The 19,303-nt window shown below is 38.3% G+C and overlaps 1 long non-coding RNA gene across 1 annotated transcript; it reads right to left on the minus strand.

Moving 5' to 3' along the window:
* Positions 1–6,948: 6,948 nt before the first annotated feature.
* LOC146311651 (uncharacterized) lies at positions 6,949–14,662 on the minus strand. Its single transcript, XR_014772187.1, has 3 exons — positions 13,567–14,662; positions 8,941–8,994; positions 6,949–7,160 (listed from the first exon to the last, which is right to left on the minus strand). It is a non-coding gene; the product is annotated as an uncharacterized LOC146311651 (long non-coding RNA).
* Positions 14,663–19,303: the final 4,641 nt, after the last annotated feature.

The following is a 19,303-nucleotide window of genomic DNA, read 5'->3' on the forward strand; positions in this document are numbered from 1 at the left end:
TTGGATGTTGTTGATAGGGAGGCTTTTGCTTTGCATGGTAGAGTCTTAACTTGCATTTGTAAATGCTGCCACAAACTGTGTTTACAGACCAAAGTGTTCCCAAACCGGTGTAGTGTTGTTTATACAATTATGTGGGGGCCGCCTGACGGGTCGAATGTCACAGGTTGGCTTTCAGCCTTGTCCCTTATGTGCAGAGATTTCTTACGATTCTCTGAATCTTTCACTGATATTATGGATTGTACATGGTCCATCCATTGTCCATAAGCACTTATCCTTGACGGGTCGCGGGGGTGGCTGGAGTCAGTCCCAGCTGACACTGGACAAAAGGCGGGGTACGCCCTGGACAAGTCACCAGTTCATCTCAAGGACATAGAGAGTTATCAATTAACCTATTATGCTGCATGTCTTTGGACTGTGGGAGGAAGCCGGAGTACCCAGAGAGGCGACAGTGCTAACCACTGCACCACCGTGCCGCCTCGGATTGTAGATGGTGAAATCAGTAAATTCCTGCAGTTTTGTGCTGAGAAACTCTGTTCTTCAACAGTTGGACTATTCTCGCACACAGTTTTTCACAAAATGCTGAACTTCAACCCATCCATGCTTGTCAATGACTGTCAAAGCCTTTCCAGGATGCCCCTTTAATACCCAATCATAATCCTATCATGTGTTATCAATTCACGTTTACCTGTGGAATGTTCCAAACAGGAACAGGAACAGCAACAAATTCCACAACTTTTTGTTACTCCCATCCCAACTTTTTTGGAACATGTTGAAGGCATCAAATTCAGAATGAGTGAATATTTACAAAAAACAATAAAGTTTATCAGTTTGAACATTAAGTATCTTTTCATTGTACTGTATTCAACTCAACACCAGTTTTTGCAAATAACTGCATTCTGTTTTATTTATGTTTTACACAGCGCCCCCACTTTTATGATATTCTGGTTGTAGTCACATTGTTGCGTCTGTGTTGGTCTATCTCCCCTCATCTCTCGTCTCATGTAACAGGATCTCACAGTGAATCTTTGTGCAGAAGTCTGTCAGCTTGGGACACTTTCCCGGCTTTTATCAAACCTCAGAGAGCAGCGCTGTGAAGATCTGGGACACTTTTGATTTACAGATAATGGAGGAGACGGCCCGCAGGGCCTCCTAAGTGCGTCGAGTCTGGCGACAGTTTGACAAACGTGGCTGTTTCTTCGACAAAGAAGTCTACACTTTACCCATGCTATATCACCTTCAGCATTCAGTGCAAAATGTGGCTTGGGATTCACTAAATCAGAGCTCAAAACACAGTGGAAATGTCCTTGTGCATAAATTTTTCCTCCTTATTATCAATTCTTCAGACAGCTCCTTCTTTAAAGATCACATCCAGCTCTCAAAATGTGATTTTCTTACATTAATGTCCCCTAAAACATCTCACCTTGACTATATTTGTATCTGTGTAAAATTTGTCACTAGAAAGGTGTTTTCACTTTCCTCTACTGAAGGCAGTTATCCCTAAAATCTGAGGTTCAAACCTTCAAGGTAGGCTAGACTTGGTATGTAATAAATCACAAAACTGACTGTTGTAATGTAGACACAGAAACCCGAAACCTCTGGTGTAAAGCTAACATCAGTACAGAGTTAGCATTAGCTCTATCAATTACTTCCAGTTATAAGCTAACAGGCTAAACATAACATACATAATGAATATGAATCAAAGATGCTAACCACATTTTACTGTTATGATTTGTCTCTGATCAGAGTCTGGGTCTGATTGAGGCTTCAACATGCATGGCTGATGTTTCTTTTAATGCTATGCTAGCCATGCTAATGGCACGGTTCTTTCACCAGGCAAGCTAGCACAAGCAGTGTTGGTAAGCAGGGCACCAGAATTTCCCAAAAAAGAGAAAGAATAGATGTGCTTCCACCTGCTTTTAAAATATTCTTGTTTTACTTTTTATGTGGCAAAACCACGCTAAACAAAATATTAGTCATGGCAGAGTATTTTGACATACTTTGAAACATGTCTGGAGCGACATGGCTAGTCCACACCTGGGACAGGTCAGGAAAAACAGTCACCAGGAGCGGGAATCATAATAACGAAAGGTCAGTTTTTTAAACCATAAAAACGTGTGACGGGAACGGGATGGGACAGGAATCATTTTTCTCGGATTGGGACGGGACAGGGTTTTTTTTTCTTTTATGGGATTGAGATGGGACAGGAACAAAAATGCACTCCGCTTTCACCCTTTACTCTGTAGCTGCTAAATTTTCCGCTATGTTCACCAGCTAGTCGCTAACTTTGTCTGCTGTTTGGTGCTGGTAGCGGACAGTGCAGCTGGAAACTGCCGGCCATGAAACTGAATGAAAACAGTAAAAATGGGGGGCAGTAAAACCAAAACCAAAAGCTAAAAGACGCTACAATGCAATGTTAATATAAAAATATTTATTATAGAAGCTTTTCACAATTTGAAACTTCTGCCAGTAGGGTTCTCTCTCTCACATGATGCTGTGAAGTAATGTGGGATTATGGTAGTTGTAGTCTTCAATGTTAAACAACCTATTGGCAGAAATCATGTTCATGGACGAGGTAATCTATCAAAGTTATATTCATGTTACGTTTACTTGCGTTTGCCAACTTCCTTCCTAACTCCTTCCTCACGTACACATTTCTCTGAGTTTGACCATTGTTGAAAACATCTGGGATAATCTAAGCACACAACTCAAAATGTATAACATATGTTTAGCGTTTTAATGCAAAAATGTTACATATTGTTGCTTTAACTTTTTTTTTTGAGAATGGAGACAAATTTTAACATTAGCTTAGCAGGAAGGATGCAAATAAGACTTAGTCAGCTTCTTCAGTACAGTACAGTGATGAGGTGGAGTAACAGCTAGAGTCAGTCATGCTATTACAACATTTTCTACAATTAGATTATTCGATAGTTTTCATCTGGAGCAAAGTGCCGCAGTAGTTCATCAATAGTGCAGTAAACAATGAGACTTCAACAATGGCTCCATCTGTTAGTTATTATTCTCTGTTTGCATATAAGGTTACCAGGATATTAAGGAGGACTTTTTTTTTACGGTTTGTCTTCATCCATCTCTGGAGGAGGCAGTCTCACAAACTTGGCAGTGGACTCAGACTCCTAATCAGGATGATATAGATCATATGGTGGAAGGTGTGCCAAAACACTTTATCTATAGCCTGAGCACGAAATGTGTTGGCTGTACAGTAACTCTGACAGTACAATGATTTTCAAAGTCTAAATGTTAAATACAAGACACCAACTTATGACACATTTTTGCTAATAAAAAAGTATAAAGAAATATATATTTATATTAATACATATTTATATTAAATGTTGGTTTCCAAAAGTTGAATCACAGCTTTTAAAGAAACATGAACCATCAACATATTTTATACACATTTTGGAGCTTATTAGAATTATTTCTGGAAAAAAGCTCACTTTTAAGCTCACTTGAGATGCCTTTTTCTAAATTAATGTGAAACACTTTTTCTGAATAAGTTCTAATGTGGCAAAATGCCCGATCAGCTATTTCTGCTCCTCATCTCTCCCATAACTCTAAAATACATCAGTGATTACTCTGGATCTGATGTAACCTTCCTAGCATTTTCTATGTTCTTTTTTCACCATTTGAAGTTTGACTAGCACTTTTTCAGCTCTGTCACCTAGTTGCGCCTTCTTCTTCTGCAGCTCCAATAAATCATATAATGGTAGTGAATGGAAACGAGCAGTCATTTGCATTTTCTTATACTAATTTACTCAACATTTGAATAAAATTTGCAATACATTTGAATGAAAACATGGCTACAAGAAGACAAACTACAAAACTGAGGAAACTCCATCTGCTAGTGAAGCTCATGTGATATGACTGAAAGCTCCAGAACAGCCAAGAAAACGATCTTGTTTCCTTAATTGTTCATATCATGTTTTATATTAACAAATTACTTTGACCCATTTCAAAATGAGGTGTTTTGGGTATGAAGTGAGTTTTTTATCTCCACCAGCAAAGTTAGCATGTTAGCATACATAGTCTACATCTCAAAAAATAAGCAGAAAATGCTAAAATGCTAAAAGTTTAATAAATGGATAGTCCTTGGTAGACTGCTGCACAGTTCATTTGATATTTTATTAGTAAAACAAACTTGGAAGAGAAATGAGTGTCAGGATTCTTCAGCTTCTACTTTTTCATCACAGAACAAACAAACCTAAAGCTGATTATAATATCTAGTTTTTTTATTAATTATATCATAGTGTGATGTTGTGTTATGCTTGTCTGGGCTGACAGGACTTCCTTCTGTACTGTATGTATCTATGAAATGCCTGAACATGTTTCCTAATGAAAGGAAACTGAGACACAGTGTCATTACCTAGACGTGATTAAAGGTACATTCACTTATTTTGGTTCATGTTCTGACGTAAACACAACTAATGAAAGTACAAAGAACTGTTTTATAAGGCTGCTCTGGGGCTCAGATGTGAAACTGGACTTCAGTTAGTCTGAGGTTGTTGTTTTTTCTTCTTCGAGGTAAATATCGCCCCCTTGTGTAAATTTTGTGAAGTGCTTATTAGTCCAGATGCTCTCTGCTGAGCGGTGCTAATGTGCAGAATGTGTGTCAGTGGAACAGTTGGATTTTAAAGAGGAGTGAAACAAAACACAAACACAACCACGGTCAGGCTCTTAAAAGGCCGAAACCTGGATTCAAGTGACACAAACAGCCAAATGACACTGCATTATTACAAATTCTCTTCATATGTTTATTATGAAAATGATTATGATACATCTTATTGAGGAAAAATTACATGAGGTAAAAAAAGATCTGTATGTAGATATTTGTGCTTCAAAACAGGGACAGCGGCCTGCCTGGCTGACTCAGATGCCACTTTTGAAGGGTTCACGTCATCCTGCAGATAACTCTCCCCGACCTTTAACACTGCTTGTCATTGGACACCACCGGCACGGGATGTTCTGATTGGCTGGGACGGCTCAAAGCGAGCAACTAAAACTGTGGCTGAGAGTAAATAAAGGTTATTGGAACCTGCACCTTTTCGTACAAACAGGTCCATTTAATTAACAAAATACAAGAAAGCTGGAAATCATATTTTTGTTTGTCTTTACAAAATGCAACTCCAATTAAAAAAAAAGTTGGGATACTGTGTAAAACATAAATAAAAACAGAATGAAATGTTTTGCAAAAGCGTTTCAACCTATATTCAATTTGATACAGCACAAATTAAAGATGTTTCATGTTCAAACTGATAAACTTTATTGTTTTCTGTAAATATACACTCATTCTGAATTTGATGCCAACAACACGTTCCAAAAAAGTTGGGACAGGAGCATGTTTACCACTGCGATACATCAGCTTTTTCACTCAGGAAGCATTTAGGAACTGAGGACACTAATTGCTGAAGTTTTGAAGGTTCAATTCTCACATGAAGTTCTTAGTTATTCTTGCTTGTGTACGACTTCAAGTGCCCCACAGTCTGGAGTCCCTTTTGTTGTATTTTGCACTTCCTTCTTAGGCCAGTCTCAATGGCAGCATCAGTGGTGCCTTCACAGATTAACAGTTACCCATTATGCCACACCCCCATACCATCACAGATGCTGGATTTTGAAGTTGGTGCTGGTAACAATCTGGATGGTCCTCCCCCTCTTTAACCGGGAGGTCACGACGCCTGTGATTTCCGAAAACAAAATCTGAATCTGTGGACTCGGCAGACCACGGCACACTTTTCCCAGAGAAGGCGGCTGCATTTCTGGATGCTGATATATGACTTTTGCTTCGCACAGTGAAATCATATCTTGCATTTGCAGACGCAGCGACAAACTGTGTTTACTCACAACCTTTTCCAGAGCATTCCCGAGCACAAGTAGCATCCTTTATACCAGAGGTTTCCAACATTTTTCAAGTCATGGACCCCTTATCTAAAGGAGACATGGAGCAGTGACTCCTTACTATGTATATTGAGCATTTTTTGGGTATTCTCTCATTTGCGCTTACCTTTATTTAGTCAGCAGCTCTTGTTGCAGGGCTGATGTTAGGTGTGTTAGCATCACCCTCTCTACTTTCACTGTTGGAGTCTGTGGCTCATGATGTTACAAAGACAATGCACTGTGACTCACAAGAGTGTCATTACACTTGGAATAATAATGCAGCTAATTGGCTTCAATAATGCAAAACTGAACAGTTTGCCATAATGGACAGGCGCCACATACTGATTTAGTAAGTTAGCTAGCTCACATGATTGCATAAGGATTCTTTTATCAATGTTGTGTACATTATTATGTGAGTTTTTAATGCAGTGCAACCTGAGGGGTCAAAGGTCACAAGTATTCAGTGTTGCTTTTTCAGCCTTGCCCCTGAAGTGTACAGATTTCTCTGGATTCTCTGAATCTTTGCAGTTTTGTGTTGAGAAATATTATTCTTTACCTGCTGGACTACTGCCATGTAGCCTGGTGAACCTCACCCCACTGACGCTGGTCAACAACTGAGCATTTCAAGGACGCCTCTTTGATACCCAGTAATGATGCTGTCACCTGTTACCAACTGGAAATGTTCCAAACAGGTGTTTTTTTTTTTGATTCCACAACTTTCAGTCTTTTATTGTCTCAGCACCAACTTTTTTGGAAGTTGTTACAGGCATCAAATTCAGAACAAGTGTATATTTACAAAAAAAACAATAAAGTTGATAAGTTTGAAGATTAAATATCTTCGATTCAATTAAATACAAGTCAAAAAAGTATTTGTAAATTTCGTTTTTATTTCTGTTTTCTGCTTTTTTGGAATTGGAGTTGTATTGAGTGTCCATCTTCATGTCTTCCATGATGAAAATATACAAAAAACAAAAAGATGAATTAGCTTCATGTTTAGTTTGTTGTTATTATTGTCATCTTTATTATCAGGGTTTGTAACATCGTACCTCTGAAGGTCTACCATCTGTGGAGAAGAAAAAATAGAAATTCAGAGGAATCTGAAAAGGCACATTTAAGAGGAATAATGTAGAAAAATATTGTAACACACTCACAGTCCATCCCCTTACCTGGGGTGTTGTCACGGATCTGCTTCCTGATGATGCAGACCTTGATGATAATGAATCCAGCAACCAAGAACAGGCCGATCCCACCTCCGATCAAAACATACTTAAAATCTGGAGGGGGAAACCACCAGCACACATCGTACAGCCATTAACAAACAAGACGCAATGTAACATCTGTGACACAACAGAACATGAGTTTGGGAAATGCCAGCTCATGTTCAGCCCTCCTGACACGCCGGACAGTGTGTGTACGAATGTAGAGGAGAGGAAGACGAGAAGACGTTTGATTTCACAACGTGTTTACCCTGCGGAAGATGAAAGGCTCAGTCATGGTATCACGCTCCTTTCCACAAAATTAATTGCGTCACCAGTGTTTGCAATTTGAATCCTGCACGTCTGGGAATCATTGAGGAAGGTTACTGCAGGTCAGTGCAAACCAACGCAAGGGTTTGACTTCTTTGGGAAAAAACTTCCAGTCAATTATACAAATCCTCAGAAGTCCTGCTCGTGAAGTGTTTTCACTCTAAGAATAAGAATGATTGGAAAATTCAGTTGTCCAGCTGTTTAAAGCTGAAAGGGTTCAAGGAATCCAGGTCAGGTTTAACAATAAGTCTAGCAAAGTAAGAAGTCACAGCGTGATATTACGGCAATTACAAACTACAAATCCCATCCCAACTGTCATTTTGAACCCAACTGGACCCCTTAAAACAACGCAGGGTCTATTTAACCATTTCAACCAAAGACAGATTTTTTTTTATTGCGGTAAAACATTTTTGCCAGACATATCGTTGCCAAGTGGCAGAAACCTTGAATGTCCAAAAATGTTACTTTGCAGGAAATTAAAAAAAAACTCAGTTTGTAAAACCTGCAGACAGACATAAACGTTGACCAGTAGCATTGATTTATGAAAAAAGTCAAAATATAGAGACACAAGGTTTACACCCAGCAGTGACAGTATTTTATTAATTTTTTTTAGTTGATGTTTTTCTTCTTTTATTGTTAATATTGTGGTTGTTATCACATAACTCGTATGAATGACACCTCAGAGCATTGCTGTAGGGCCGTTTGGAGGGCTACATGTCCACTCCCCCTCCATCCCTGAAAGACACGGGACACACTACCCTTCGCGGTCATGCACAAAATAGAGGGGTAGGGCCAAGTGGTAGGGCCAAAGGGGGTATTGGGACTGGCCCTAAAGCTCAGTCAATTTACCCTGAATAAACAATGGTTGATGAATAATTCTTAAAATCCCAAAAAAGTAAAATTAAAAGGACCAGTGTGTGGGATTAAGCGGCAACTACTGGCTGGATTGCAGATTGCAAACACCTTGTCTCGCTCTCCCCTTCCAAGCATGTAGGAGAACCTCTGGTGGCTGTGAAGTTTACATAAAACGCAAAAGGCCGTATAGAGAGGGTGTTAAATCTGGGCTACTGTAGAATCATGGTGGTGCAACATGGTGGCTTCCGTAGAAGATCCACTCTCTTTGGAGATATAAACATCTCATTCTAACGTAACAAAAAACCCAACAATTCTTATTTTCAGGTGATTATACGTGCATGAAAACAAATTTATGAATATTATATTCCATTTCCGTGATATTCTGCCAGTAAATGCCACAAAATGTTACACATATGACCTTCAATGCCAACAATTTTACTTATGTAGTTTGGTTGGTTGCTCTAAAATGTAAAAAGAAAACTTTACATAACTTTAAATAACACATTTAAATGAATTTACTGTTGCATCATTTAAGTATTGCTGATTGAAAGTTTTAACAGGAGCTTTTACAAGAGGGTCATGTTGTCAGTGTGACAGCATGGCCAACACTCACTGAGTCAGTGGAAATGACCTTTTAAAACTGTTGTCAGCTCAGTGCAACCTGTTGACCTACCTAGTTTCTCTCCAGAATCGGCTCCATCTCCTCTCACACTCGTCAGAAGGCATTCTGAAACACAATGTTTTCAGTCAATTATTTTCATGTCACAAAAACAGGTCATTCAGTGAAACAGGAAGGACGTATCGCCACAGCGTTGTTATGTATCAGATAAGGCTGAGTGTGCTCTGCAGTGCAAAAACAATTGTGCAATACTCTGAGATCATGAAGTGCTTTCATGCATCTGCAGTGTTCTGCAGTACTTTGTAGACGTTGCTAGAGCAGTAGCATACTGTATGAACTGTGTGCTGTTAGAGGCTTTAAAGGGAGAGTTCAGCCCAAAATCAAAAATACATATTTTAGTCTGGCCTGTAGAGCCATTTGTCCAGAGGATAATCATGATTGTTGTAATCAGTATCATGTAGGAACTATTTATTTTATTTTTTTTATGATAGACTCTACTGGAACTATTGTCTTTGCATTAGAGAAAAAGTAGTTCTTGCATAAAACTGATCTCAACAGAGTCTGTGGATTATCTTAAGCAACGGGGTCATGATTTCTGGACAGAGACATTGCTTTTTTTGTATTTTTTGGACATTTGAGCACCACAAGCCATCATCATAAATAGCACTGCAGGTAAAAAGAAAAAATATGTTTGTCTTTTTTTTATTTTGGGGTGAATTGTCCTTTTAAACTAGTGCAAACCGTAGCATAGAATTAATTTAACAAAAATTTACACCAGTACATAAAGAGATAAATAAAAATTCATCAGGTCTTTGGGCACATAAAGTACACACATAAACACCCACTAACAGGAACACACATGCAGTTCACATGCTTATTTTAGACCAAGCTGTACATGTGCTGCTGTTAGGCATGTTGACGGCATACTTAACCTTTTATAAAACAAAATGCAACAGAAAAGAACAGGGAGGAAAGACAAGTTTCGATTACTATAAAGACAAAATTATTAACAGTCAAAAATCACAAGCCAAATTGTCAGCTGAAGAGCGTAAATTCCAATCCCAGCTGCAAAATTATTAATTTTTATTTAATTCTTTTTTTTCTTGTTGTTTCATACCAATTTTAACTGCCCTCAATTAAATGAAGTGAAATAAAAATATAACTCTTAAAAACATGTATTGTACGAAGGGTTGGGAGGTTATACTTCAAAAGTGTATTCTGGTACAATTCCTAATTACCTGTTAAAACCTGATTACTTTGCATTACTCTTGGATTACCTCAATACTAAATATGGTGAATTTGTTTAGCCTCATGTAATATTTTATGTTCGCTGTAAGTTTATTAATTGTTTGTCCAGCTGTCCCTTCTTTTGTCATGTGCGAATGCATATTTAGATTAACAGCTGTTTTTTTTAACCTTTATTTACTCAGGGTAGGTACACTGAGAGCGATGCTCTCTTTTGTAGGAACGCCCTGATCACATTCACACAGTTACACATTCACATGTGGAAGCTGCCCAGTACAACCACAGTCTTATCCGCCGGCCACTGAGCAGCTGTTGGGGTTAAGGGCCTTGCTTAAGGGCACCTCAGTGGTGGTACTGAGGGAGAGGCAAGTGCTGTCTTTCACTTTCCCCACCTAGATTCATCCTGCCGGGCAGGGGATTGAACCAGCGACCTTCCAGTCATGAGCTTGCTTCTCTAACCTTTAGGCCACGACCTCTAATGTTAGCAGTTGGTCTGTGCAGCTAGTGCTAGAAGTTTGCTGATATTCTGTGTCCAGAAAAGAAGAGCTTGGTCAACAATATTTCTCTATCAGCAAACAAAGTGGCAGAGCAGATTATCAAGTTATCATGATAAGTTACGTGGCAAAACTAGACTTTTCACTACATACTCTGGCATTTGACATAAGCACAAACAAATCCGACAATGCTCAGCTTGCTATTGTTGTCGGGGGTTTTATTGACCAATTCGAAGTGACAGAAGAGTTGCTCAGTTTGTGTCCAGTACCGGCCAACTAATGTATATAAAAATGTATAGAAACTGCTGTTTGCACTGTGAAAAAAATATGTTGGTAATGGGAACAAAAAAGTAAATTTTCAGTTAGCAAGTGTGGTAGTCATGTATTTAAAGTCAAGCTTCTCAGGTTGGTGCACACAAGCTTCATACGATGATGGTCAGACCTTGATAGTGAACTTTTATGGATATTTTGCAGCTGAAATTTGATCAGATTAAAGTGGGGTTTTAAGTTAAAGACATGCAAGGGAAAATACTGGGGAGAAACTTCCAGGAAACCCTTGAACCAGGTGCTCGGTGTTTATCTCCTGTTCAGAGGGCAAAAGACAGATGCAGTGGTCCTGTGGGTGGTGAGGTATGACTGTTACTGAGAGAGCGGAGCAGGGTGTTGCTGAAACAGAGCATACATGCTCGGCAAGTGGCTATCTTACACTTTACAACCACCGGTCACATTCCTGTGGCAGCTCTGGCACCTGGCCTGCTGTTACTGTATACGTGAGATCCTAAATGAGAGCTACAGTAAACGCAGCTTCAGCGAAAATCAGCTTATCAATAAACAAGGAAACCGACTAACCTGTTATCTTTCCACTGCTCTGTTGTTAGTCAGCATATTGTCGGATTTTATCTTATTTACCTCTTCTTTTAGGTGCAGAAACAGATTAAGTACTTTGTTTAAGGTCACAAGGTGAAAGTGTTGGCTGCTGCAGGGACTGACCACATGACTTGCCATGGGTTGGTCTATGTGTTATGTATCACTCTTGTTAATTTCATCTTAATGTGTCTTGAGTGCTGGGAGAGATAAAGTTTCCAGTGGCCAGGGAGTGACCTCTTACATAATGTGTTATGTCCAGCAAACAGATCATGGAGAGTCTGATAACTCAATGTGGCTTTGACTTCAGCTCAAGTCAGCATGCAAATAATCCAAATAAAGTCTTGCAGACACATTTAACACCTGAAACTGACAGCATAATAATAATAAAAAATAATAATGCAGTAATGCAATGCATTTGTTGAACTAAAAAACAGAGAGCACTGACTTCAGATGCAGTGACATTAAGAGAAAAAGGATTTAAGTTTGGCCTGTAAGCTGTGCAGCAGACAGAAAGCTTGTAGCTAATGCCTTCATATTACTGTCTGCCTTTTAGACTGATTATTTTACCTCCAAATGCAAAACTGCACTCTACCTTTGTCTCTTTAGGGAAATATTCAGGGGAAGGGGAAAATGCAGTATAATATAAAAATGTTTTCTTTCACTTTTTGCCACATAGATACTACATACTAAGAAAATAAATTTGATTTGCTCACAGGACTTAAATGTAGCCTATCTCTGTTTTGTTGTGTGTTGGTCTGTTCTTCTGCTGCTACCATGTATGTTGCTATCAACATAATAAGTTTGTTTACAATGTGAACTAGAGCTATGACAATTAATTAATTAATTAACAATAAATGTTAGGATTACATTTACATGTGGCTTTAGCTAAGGCACTAGCTTGCAAGTTCTAGCTGCTGCAGTTATGTGAAGTGCAAGATTTTTGTTTGCCAACTGCAAGTTGTATGCTGTCTTTTTTTAAAATACAAATTTCTTTCGAATACACATTTTAATTCAGTAAAACAGATATGTTAGAATCAGATTTTGATCTTGAATAAAAGAAAATATTCATATAGGCTAGTTACTACGTTTTGTCTTCATTTGGCAGTTTACTTTATTAGTAACAACTGTCATGGTGAAAAAGTTGAAACATTGGTATTTGTAAGAATAAAGGGCACTTTGTTGTCACAATTTTAGAGCTTTAACACAAAAATTCAGTGAGTTATAGGTGCTGAGACAGAAAGTGTTACAACTATCCCTGGTCTCCCATACTTCATTTTTAATTGAGAGTAATTAATTATTTGTATTTTACAGGCAGGAAATTGGAAATCGAGACCACTTGTGAAGTTTTATTGACAGAGACCATGATAGTTGCTAAGCAACCGAGATGCATCTTCGACTATGCAAAAAGTAACAGTATAACAGTGGCAGTTTTCACACGGTCAATAGGACAACCTATGGCCGAAATAAGTAAAAATTATAATATTTTCTTAGCTTTTTCTGTAATTCATATATATAAAAAAATAATTTTAAATAAAAATACAGACACTTTTAGGAAAAGTCAGGTACCAGCAGCATTAGTTATTGCACATATGCATTTGAAAATAGTCAAAATGACCATCTTAGCTGTTCTAGGGTTAACAGTGTTGTTTTAGCTGCAGCATTAAGTGCTAGATTAGCCTACTACTTAGCCAGACTGTAGTTACTGAAGTTTGCTTTTTATTTTTTAGCTCTGTTTTGTAGCCAACTGAAAATTGTATGCTTTTCTTTATTTCAATACATATTTCTTTTAAATAAACATGTTGATACCGTAAAACAGATCAAAGTCATATTTTGGTCTTGACTAAAAGAAAATCTTTATGTTGGCAGGTTACTATGTTTTGGCTTCTTTTGGCTGTTTACTTTATTAATAACAGTTGAACTGTGTGCTCCTTTGCAAACAATCAAAAAGCTCACAGCTCATTTTGGATTCCTGCTTATACAGCAACACTACACAACATGTTGTTCCAATTCATCACATCTGTATAAGGTTGACAAATACTGTTTACCATTTGATACAGATATCGATTGTACTCACCAGTGATGAGGACAGCCCTGATAACAGCTGACAAACACCCACACATCTGAAACGCTCTCATCTCTCTGGTTTCTGGACAGTTCACTGTCTTCCTCTAAGTGCTGTGAGTCTTTTCTCATGTTGTAACGTGATGAGCAATTTCCTGAGCTTGTGGGTTTCAAAGTCTTGTTGATTGAAAGATTATGTCCTTTCTTTAATGTCCTTTGAGCTGCTCTAATGCAAGACCCCCTCATGTTTCTTGGGCTGAGAATGAATGCATTGGTTTGTGACATTTTCCAGATGAATACAGTTTTGCTTTGGCTGATTTTATTGGTTAGTAATCTAATTACAACAGCTGTTTGCCCATATCCTCCTCATGAAATCTTTTACTTTTCTTGTTTGTTTGCTTGTGGTGTGTTTCATGGTCCTTTAACTAACTTAAAATGTCATAAACATGAAAATTTGTTCCACAAATTTAACAAACTGCAATAAGTTTTAAAATGTATCCCTCTTTTGTATTTGATTTGTATCTCTTCTATATTTTTAATCATATCACTTCTAAAATCTAAAATAATGTAGTGGTACATTCCAGAGCCGACCCTGAACAAATTAGTGCCCTGGGCAAGATTTTAACTGGTACCTGTTGCACTGCAGCCAATTGAACCTACCTAAGCCCCGCCTCTTTTTGCTCTATGCTCCAATAACAGTTCTGCAAGCTGAACCGTGGTCATCTTTCTCCTTTCCTGTTTGCTGGACTTAAATAGGCCATGAACTGGTCTCGTCTATGTTGAAAAGATAGATAAACCAAGTCAAACCTGGCATATTTAAGTTAAATGAAAAAGTTTACCAAGATTCCAAAAGGGGCGGGACTTAGGAAAGGTCAATTGCCATTACACACCGATCATTACGTCAACTCACAGACATCTTTAGTGTGACCCTGACTACGCTGCCTTTTGTGAGACGTCTGATACAAAAAATGTTGGAAAACTGGTTTTCACCTTAAATGGCATGTTGGATTTTGTTTGTTACATTACCTATAAAAAATTAACTACAAACAAACGCTTATCTTATGAATATTGTTGAGTATAAAGTTACCTTTATACCTTCCTCTGAAATACAGTAGAAATATAAAGTAGCATGACAGAGATACTCAAGTAAAGTTCCTCTAAATTGTACAGTATCCGAGTAAATCACCACTGATTTTAAACCATAAAATTATAAAAACAAACAGGAAGAATAATTACACATGAGATTCATGCCATGTATTCAATGACCACTTCTTTCACATCATGAGACTTATTAAGCAGGGCTAACATTTGCTAGCTTGACTAAGCTGTCACTAAAAATGTTTGCCTGGTTTCTTGAGGCAGACAATGGATGGTTCATGCATCAAACCTTGAAGAATATATGCTTTTTTCTATATTATTTTGTATATTTTTCCCCAAAACACCTGAAGAGTCTTTCCAGCATTCTCCAATGAATTTAAGGTGGGAGTAACTGATGTTAAATCAAACTATTTATTAAATTAGTGAACGTTTCCAAGTAACCTAGCAACCCTCTCTAGTAACTATCATGCAAGTCATTACAGTACCTGTGTCTGTTATCTGGTTTTCCTCCTCTTCTCTTCTTCTCTTTCTTTCCTTTAGTCATTTTCACATCATATTTTGCTGATGTTGACATTTTAAGGTCAGTCTCCAGATCAGATAACTCTACCTCTAGCCTGCTGCAGCGCTGTCTGCATGAGAGAATGCATGCAGTGCTGCGCAATGAAGGTGGACACTGGATAAGGTGAGGGAGCGCTGGCAGCGAGAAAACCTGTGAATCAGAGAAATAAAACATTATTTTCTGGTCAGCACAAATAAGCACCGCTGCACACACCCCCACACCGCAACGAAAAAAATAGAAGCCTTTCAAAATAATGTTAGTAAAAAACAGTAAAAATTAATTTGTAGCAGCTTGCACCTCCTGACTGTTGAGCAGCAGTGTGTTTGCCACTGACACTTGTTGGATGCAGGTTACTGATATTGTTTTAGTGGAAAGATTTAAGGGCCAGATGTTTCCACGGCAGCCATGATGCCCCTCAGATTAATCACTGCCGATAAAATATCAGAGTTCAAGGTCTCCGCTCAAAGTAGACTGGATCCAACCCAGTGGGCTCAGACTTGGTGCATATCATGAAGTCAATAGCGTGTTTGGCAGTAGGTTTTCATCCATGTTTAACATCTTGACTTCTTCATGCAATGATGATGTAACTGCTTTTGCAGAATGTTAATGCTCTCCTCTGATTGGACGACTGCCTGCCGTGTCAGCCCTCAAGGGTATCAGTTATTGCAGTCCTGTCATCACTCCCCTCACACAAGGCAAATAACGGCTAGCTGTGTGATAAAGTTATATTTCATTGGAGCTGCAGGATGCAGTCTTGGCTGTATTTAGTTTTTATATCTACAAAATGTATCCAGACAGATAAAACCACATTCACCACCTGTGCGTCATTGCTGAAAATAAAAATAAATAGGACAACTTTTGCTTTTGTGTGACTAGACTGCCCACTGACCAGGATGCACAGACACAAACGCATAATTTTATAGAAAGAAGATTTGCGTGTTAAGTTACAATGTTTTTCTGTCACTAGAGCTTTATTTTTCTACATTATATGATCTGTCTCAGCTGTCCTAGAGTTACCAGACCTGGATTTACTAGCATGTCAGTCCTGAAGGCCAGTTATCCCCATCTGCCTGCCTGTCCCAGTTCTCCACAGGCATGAAGGAGCATGAGCCAGGCTGCTTTGCTAGCTCTCTGTGGTTTCACAGCCAACAAGAGCACATGTGGGTGTCAGTCATAAGGGCATCAACAAAGACTGAATCCTGACCCTGGTGGACTAGACTTCATTCTTGGTTGTCTGTTGTCCCACTTGCGTTTGTGTTGGCTCTTTTAAAGCAGGTTTTTGTTCTCTAGGTACCACGATTATAAATGAGCCAACACAATCAAAAGTGTTGGTCAAATGCTGTATGAATGTGACTATAAAATATACTCTACATTGTTTATATTCACTGTGAGTGTATTTTAGATGCTATAAGCCCTCTTTAAAATAGGCCATGTTTGCACCTGACATTAACATGCTTCTTGGGTGTGTTGGGTGATCTAATCACAAATGGACTGTTTTAAATACAGATGCGAATGTACCCAAGACGCATTGAGGACCAGTCAAACACACTGTGCCTCTCTTCTTACCCTGATACTCCCATCACTCTGGAACAGAGTAAATGTGGACTCATCAAACCAGATGACCTTTTTCCATTGTTCAGAGTCCAATCTTTATGCTCCCTAGTAAACTGAAGCCTTTTTTTCCCCCCCGATTAGCCTCACTGATAAATGGTTTTCTTAAGGCCACACAGCTGTTTAGTCCCAGTCCCTTCAGTTCTCTTCACATTGTGTGGAAATGCTTTTACTTTCACTATTAAACATAGCTGTGAGTTCTACTGTTGATTTGATGCACTGGATTTTTTATATATTATCCTGTGTATTATTGACATGATGCGTATCAATATTTCTTTTTTTAAATGTCACATTTATTGTTAAAACCAAAATCCCTTTTTAAAATTTGTTATGAATTTGTTATGAAACAGTCTCAATTTATGACAGATACTTTTATATGACATACATAAGTTCCTTGTAGTAGCTTTAAGTTTACAGTTTTACAGTTGTAAAACAGTATAATGTTTCATCATTAACAGATTTTTGCCTTAATGTAACTAACTCCCATTATAGAACAGAATAGCTTTTTGGGTAAGACATATAACAAGCTAGCTCACACTAGTTCTTACTTGCTGTTGAAAGGTTGAGGGCAAACATAGAAAGCTAAGAGATAGTCTAGAGGAGGAGGTTTAACGTGAGATGGGAAGAAGGGGGTCGGCCCATGTGAGGCCTTATTCTGGGCAAGACCTGAGTGCAGACAGTAACAGGGAAATGCTGTCAACATACTCACAACATGATATTCCCACACTGCTCAGCAAGAAAGTCTATCTCTCCAAAACAATGCAGGGATTTTCCCTGTTAAAAATGAGCACACCACAAGTGCAATAATTACATGCTGTGGAATACAGGAAACCTGCTGAAATATGATTTGTATTGATTAGAACTGTATTAATGTTTATATCCAACTGACCTTTGTAATCCAGTTCATGCACTTTGAAAGAGACATTGTGCAGGTTTCCATTATTTGTGCATTCAACATACATTTGTGCAAGGTGAAGACCATGTTTGCAGAAAATAGCACGTGTTACTACCTAAAGCTAGTGAAATAACACATGCAAGTTTAGTGTTTGACTCATTAGGTGCGGTGTGGAAGGTGCAGTCAGCAGAGAGGCAGGCTGTTACCTTATGAAATACAACATGACAGAAATAGACTGGCTTATATATGGCACCTTGATGGAGTCCTGTGGATACTGGGGCCATGGGGTTGTTGTTGGAGCCAAGGAAAGCTCAACAAATATAGCAGTTTTTTTGCTTTCTGGCCTTACTTGACTGAAGCAGATGCAACAGATGATAATGATGCTGCTGGCATATGAATATGGTGTAATGCAAAAAAGTTGGGCTGTTATTTAAAACATAAATAAAAACAGAATACAATGATTTGCAACAACATTTTGACCTTTTGAGAGTACAAAGACAAGACATTTCACATTCAAACGATTAACTTTATCGTTTTTTGTAGATATACACTCATTTATTATAAATGTGATGCCTGCAACATCATCCAAAAAGGTGGGCATGTTTACCACTTTGATACATCACCTTTTATTTTAACACTCAGAAAGTGTTTGGGAATTGAGGTCACTAACTGTTGAAGTTTTAAAAGTTAAGTTCTTTCACATTCTTGCTTGATATACAACTTAAATATATCTTGTGCTTCACAATGCACTACATACTTTTAATAGAAGACACAGTGTAACACACGCACAATGTGTCTTGGCAATGTTTTGCTGTAATAAGCAGGAGTGTCCCTGAAAGAGACGTTGTCTGGATGGAAGCATATGTTGCTCCAAAGGCTGCATGTACCTTTCACCATCAATGGGGCATTCACAGATGTGACAATTAGCCATGTCATGGGCACTAACACACCCCCATACCACTTCAAGTTAGCACTGGTAATAATCTGGATGGTCCTTGTCTTTTGTCAGGAGGACCTGACATGATTTCCAAAAATAATCTGAAATGCAGATTCATCAAACCACACCACATTTTTCCACTTTCCATCAGTCTGTCTCAGATGAGCTCAGGCCCCAGAGAAGTTGGCAGAGTTTCTGGATATTGTTGAACGTTCTGTACGTTTCCGAGCCCATATAGTATCCTTTATGCAAGTATCTGGTTTTAATGCAGTGCTACCTGTGGGGTTAAAGGTCACTGGCATTCATTGTTGGTTTTCAGCCTTGCCCCTTATGTGAAGAGATGACTCTAGATTCTCTTAATCTGTTAATATTTCGTTAATGATATTGTGGATGGTAAGATCCTTAAATTCCTTGCAATTGTGCTGAGAGCATTCCGCAAAATTCCCATTTTTTGCTGCCCCCTTTTTGAAACATGTTGCCGGTATCAAATTCAGAATGAGTGTATATTTACAAAAAAACAAAAAACTTTATCGGTTTGAACATTAAATATCTTGTCTTTGTGCTGTATTCAATAAAATACAAGTCGAAAAACATTTGAATTTCCAATCTGTATTTTGTCTATCTTGTCTTATTTGGACTTGGGGTTTGTA

This window comes from Lutjanus erythropterus, chromosome 17, assembly GCF_056507025.1.
Source record: "Lutjanus erythropterus isolate fLutEry1 chromosome 17, fLutEry1.hap2, whole genome shotgun sequence".
Classification (NCBI taxonomy): domain Eukaryota; kingdom Metazoa; phylum Chordata; class Actinopteri; order Lutjaniformes; family Lutjanidae; genus Lutjanus; species Lutjanus erythropterus.